The following is a 6119-nucleotide window of genomic DNA, read 5'->3' as shown; positions in this document are numbered from 1 at the left end:
TCTCAAATGGTTTGGTTTAGATCCTGTTATCCCTCCGAAAGCTCCCACTTAAATCTGAGACACTGATAGTCAACATCTTTCCGTTTGGATTTATCCACCACTAGCAGTGTATTGAAGTATTAAAGTGGCAGCTTACTCCTTCACTCATTAAAAAAGGGATGCAAATCAATTTTTAAAAAGTAGAAACAAAACATCCATGGCATGTCTGTTTAAATAAAGTGGTATCAATAATGGGACAATTAAAAACAAATGCAGTTTACATAAACAATTAAACCAAGTGCCGCAAAACTGAACTGTTTTATTGAGTCAGTGCTAATTAAAATTTAGATTTTTGAACACTGAGATTGGCACTCGCTGATTTACTCTGCTGTTCGTGGATGAAATATGTAGTTAGAGCTTAAGACCTGATCATGGCTAGACAGACATAACTTATGCAATTATTTCACATAATATGGCATGAGCACAATTTCATATTTAATCTAACGTTGTCCAGGTCAATGCTATGAACCCACATATATTTAGGTATAATTAATGTATGATTAGGATTAGGAATGCGGTTGGGGTTTGAACAGAATAGAACAGAACTGAGTTGTAAAATTGAAATACACTGTAAAGGTACCAGAGGTTGAGCAGTGGTGCAGGCAGTGACCCACAAGCCACAATTTCCATTTAGAGAAGCGATAAACATGCAGATGGTTTACCCATCAGGTTGGACTATTGCATATGAGGGCAAACCGCTTACAATGTGTCAAGAACAACACAAATTGCATGTTAACACAAATGAAATGTTAAAAAAGAGAATTAATCTAATTCTTAATTGGTGGTTACTAAGGCTTAGGAACAAAGACAAAAATAATATAAGTAATTAAAATGCCAAAAGGGATGTTCTTCATTTTAAACAATGTCTACATTATTTGAGACTCAGCAATCAGTCAAGATCAGTCTCTGTCAGACAACTGATTCCCAACAGAGTTTGGAAGAATACTTGCATGTATTAAATAATCTTGTACCAAATACAAGCCAAATATAGGAAGTTTAATGCATACTAACCTGAAATTGATACTACATAGTATAGAAATAATTATATAGATGGTATCGATGTAATGTGACATACATTGTGGTTTTGGCCAATGATATGGGGGGCTGAAAATGAACTATACTGGGGAAAAGGTCAGAACCATACAGAACAGCTTTTCAATCTGAGCTCCCGCTCCTCTCCTGACACTGATAATCTCAAACAGGAAACCCAAATACAGACAGATTTAACAAGAAGAAAACAAGCAGACTGCTTCAACGAAACCTAAATCCACAACCACGAACAATATCTGACACGATCATCAGTGACATCAATGCATCTGGCCAAAATCACTGATTCCCTGACAAACAGCATCATCTAGTGGACCATGTGATGTACTTTCAATGTGACATTTACCTTGTAATCTTGTATTAATTGATATCATGACCATGTCACTGAGAGCTACAGAAATAAATCCCTTATTAGGCTGCAGGAGAGAATAGTATAACAATTGCGCTTTACAGTCAGGGATTACAGTACAATATGCAACTCTACAGATTTGTATTTTTCTTACTTGCAATACAATCTAAAGCCACACGGTCACCCCTTTCTTCTTTAGACACTACAGTTGTGTGGTTTCTAAAGACGCATCACAAGGATGCTTGCTCAATAGGTACAAAACCCAGCACCACTGAAAGGCGAAGATAAAGTAACAGAAAGTCACTCATTCACTCGTATGGCCACATATGTTACAACCTCAGAACATAGGAAGGATGTCACATTCATTGAAGCCATTTGGCAATACCAGTCGCCAACAGCTTAGTGATGGTCTTGCCACAGTAATTTGTCATCTGTAGCATGACTTGGCACTTTTAGCACAGCACTTTACCCTAGCTCATACTGACTAATTCTTTAACACATTGTTTCTGTGTTATGAGGTATTAAAAAACAAACCAACACACTTGTACAAAAGCAGGAAGTCCACAGTAGATTCTGTTAGATTTAATATAACGCATCTGTACCGCAAAATATATTAGCCTGCTAGGTGTGAAGCAAGTACATTAAGTTTGGCACTATAAGTAAGCATAGTTGAATTATATCAGCAGCCTATTTATTGACAATTACTATTACTAAAATTACAGAGCCTTGTTTCTAGTTCGAAACAAAATATATGCAGCTTTGCCTGCCAGTGCTGCTTTTGAAATAAGGCACAACTGTTGCTCTGAATGCTATAAACTGATTATTACCCAAATAAGTTGTTCATGTGTGTACATTTTTTGAGACTCAAAGCTGTTCTTGACTTGTGCAAGAGCCCAAAGACACTGACTGGCTCTGTGTTTGTGCGGTTGTGCATCAATATTCATCTTCAGTGTAGCATGCACGGCAATGGCGCTGCTCCGAGCAATACAATGGTATATTGCACTGATTTGTTGCATAGGTACAGTAACAGTCCCAATTAAGGAAGACAGCAGAGTAGTACACTTTCTTTTATGAATCATATAAAAGCCGCAGTTTGGGGACAGCTGTTTCTTTTCTTGCTTCAGAACAAGGTGTAAACAGTTGTTGGATGCAGCGGTTACCATTTACAAAAACACTACCCAGAACATAAAAAAAAACACTTTCAAGTGAAACAAAGTATAAAACAAATAGAGGTGTTTATATAGTGAACAAACTAAATCAACCAAAAACACAAGCCAGTAAATTAAAACCGTGACAAAACAGCATTAACCCAAACCATGAAACAACCAAATCTAAATTGCAAAAAAGATGCACAATTCACAAAAACTACTGCCCATTTTAAAATACACTTAAAACGACAATAAACAAGAGCTTCTTTACTCACCCCGCTGCATACTTCGTTTCCAGATAAACCCTCACATTAATACACCACCAGTCCCAGGTCCTCTCCATAATTTACCCCAATCTGCTCCTACAAATCCACCAAATCACATATTTCCCCCCCAAAATGTGAAATAAAGTGCGGGCGGAGGGGTGCTGCCGGTGAAGTGAGGGCCGGCATGTTAACGTTGGATAGTGACTAATCATAATACTTCATTCATTCATTCATTCATTCATTCAAGTGTCTGTATAGTGGTGATCCCTTACTCAAAGTCTGGATGTGCTTCCTCCAGGAGCACAAACCTGCAGCGATCCCATCTTCAAACACTTCACACTTTCCCCCTCATATCCAAAATACATCCATGCAGCAGAGAAGTGTTTTGAGTTGGAAAACAGTTGCTTTGTGAGGAAGCAGACGTGGCTCATGTGCATCTCTCTCTCCAGCACAGACCTGCGCTGAGGACAATGAGCAGGAAAGGTGTCGGTGAGTATATACACTGAATAGGATGATATGAATCTGTGCTCAATGCATTCATATCCATTATGACAGCTATTGGTCCATTACAGGGGTGTAAAGTAAGATGTACATGTTGCATTTTTAGAATGAAGAGGACGGAGTATTGTCTGTGTAAAACACAGTAAAGGGTATTCTTTTACTTATTCAGACTGCAGTTCTGTCTTGTGTCTTTGGACTTGTTTACTATGGCGTTACAGACGCCTGTCAGTGAAAGAAGACATAACGCAGTCTATTGTATTATCCCAATTTAAAGGGCTGTACTGTGGGGGTGCATTGTTTTTCGTTAAGCTCAGCACACAGTGCCACATACATCGTTACTGTACGTTGCTTTCAGTATTTGTACTCTTGTACCTACTTTTACATTTACCGCACTAGAATTATTAATAAAAGAATGCACCTTTTACTTAACTACATTTCCCAAAACCCAAAGATGCCACCCAAAACGGCCGCATTTTGCACTAGCTAGCTTGAACAGTGAGTTGCGGTAAGAAAACTGAAAATATGATTTCATAAATAACAACAAATAACAAATAAATAACATTTATTTTTGTTGGTCGTGGTTTTCTTCAAGATAAAAGCAAGGAACAGTAAAAATATTGATTGTTAATAAAAAAGATTGTTTAAAGGTCAAATGAATCTCTTGTGTGCCCCCTTTAGAAGACACACACACAAACACATGCATAGTCACGTTATTGCTAAAATCACACTATTTATTTGCTCTTTTGGTGTTTAAGTACGCTTGGAAGTATATACTTTATACTTTCATTCAAGGACTGTTTGAATGGGGGACTTTTTTCTTTTACTGGAGTACGTTTTTGAGTATTTTTACTTCTCTCGATTGTAACTGCCGAATATTGTTTACACCACTGCCTAAATATTACTTAAGCAGGAATATTACCTATGAAAAACGGGTGAGTGGTGCTAATGAATGACGTCACACTGTGCTTTGCCTTGGTAATGGAATCTGTTCCCACAACAACCTTGGTTAAAAGGCAACAGCACAAATCTTTTCTTTAATGTTGATGTGCTGACTTGTCATAACTAAGAGAGAGAAGCTCTTAGTCCTTCACTGACTGCACAGCTCAGCTTCAGGCGATTCCTGGATTAAGATCAGCTTCAATCGACCATGAGTTTCAGCGAATTGAGCCGTGGAAGAGGGCCACACGCTTTTGTCAAAGACCCGGATGTGAGAGGTTTAATGAAACCAGGTGAGGACGCTGTTGCAGAGCTTTCGTTTTCTTCCATCTTCTTCTTTCAAGCATTGTACATAGATTTTGTTGTTTCAATATAGTGTTCAATATTTATGTAGCCTTAACGTACATTATAAAACAATATTTATAATTGGTCAATATGTTAGAAAAGTTACATAGAGGTTTCCATACTGAAGCTGAAACATATTCATGAGTATATAGTATATTGTATTCTGAAAATGTTTATCTGTGCTCTGTTAGTTGCTAGACTACTACATTGTGTACATTGTGATGCACTTGTTACAGTGAGTTATTTGTCTGATTTTATTTATTTATTATTAACAGAGCTCCAGAAGGCTGATCTTTGGGTTAATTACCCCCGCTTCCAGCCCTCTGACCCCCGTCTGGATCTCAGCATGCCACCCCCTCCCTACACCTTCCCCAATATAGAGGAGGTACACAGTGGCTATGCCTACGCCCCCTGTGCAAGCAGCTCCTCTCCCCTTGGCTCAGTGGACCTGGTAGCCCCTCATATCCGTCAACTCCCCCCTGTACCAGCTGATCCTGCGCTCGGAGAGAGAGGGCACAGAGGCAGTGCGGAGGCACAGAAGCAGAGGATAGAGCTAGGGGGTGGAGGTAGGTGGCCACAGTGAGGGGCTACAGATACAGATATCACAGGGGGTACTGCTGTAGAGGAATGCGCTCAAGCATTGGCATTCCCCTTCGTTAGTTCATATCCATTTCTTTACTGTAGGAAAGCAGCGCACTAAGGGCTGGGCTGAGCTCTAGTTCCTGCTCACAGGGACAAGCAACTGAAGGGCAGGACAGACTGGTTCAGACCAGGGCAGCTACAGGGGGCACAGCAAGCCCCACTGCCAGTAGAGACTTAAGTGTTTGTGTCCAGTGGAAACAGCCTTATTTACAGCTCTAGTGGTGCAGCTTCATGCATCAAAGCCAACACAGCAGTGTTTGTCAAGGGTATTTGAACTAGAAGAGGAAGGAGCACTTGCTGCAGTGCAATGGGACTCCCAGAATGCCCTGTAACTCAGATCAGTGCTGCAGGGGAACAGATTCACATACTGACATTATTTCTTTGCTTCCTCTCCTAGAGCCAGTGAGGCGTCATCCATCCTACGGAGGACTTGTGAAACATGGGATTCCCGTCATCGGCCAACAATGATCATTAGAATATAATGAATACATAAATATAATCAATAAATATTATCATAAACCCTTTCCACTCTGTCCTGGTGATTGTTTGCACAATGTATCTGAAGTTATGGATCATAGCTTTCCAGGTAGTAGCTGAGTTCCACACACACTGTCACTTCAAAATGAAAAAGAAAATCCAAGAAAAATAAGGCACAGATCTGGACATCTCTTTCATTTGAATTAGTATTAACAAAGGGTAACGAGAGGGGAATAGAGGGGAGGGAGGAGGAGGGGAGTGGCAGGGAGATGAGGTTAGAGGGATTAGGAAGGCAATGGCGTGCAGGTGCATGCCGAGAGGAACAAGAGAGCAGAACAGGAATCGGAGAGATAGTCATGGCTGCCTGGT

Source organism: Amia ocellicauda, chromosome 15, assembly GCF_036373705.1.
Source record: "Amia ocellicauda isolate fAmiCal2 chromosome 15, fAmiCal2.hap1, whole genome shotgun sequence".
NCBI lineage: Eukaryota > Metazoa > Chordata > Actinopteri > Amiiformes > Amiidae > Amia > Amia ocellicauda.
The sequence above is the reverse complement of the archived record's forward strand: the minus strand, read 5'-3'. Positions refer to the sequence as shown.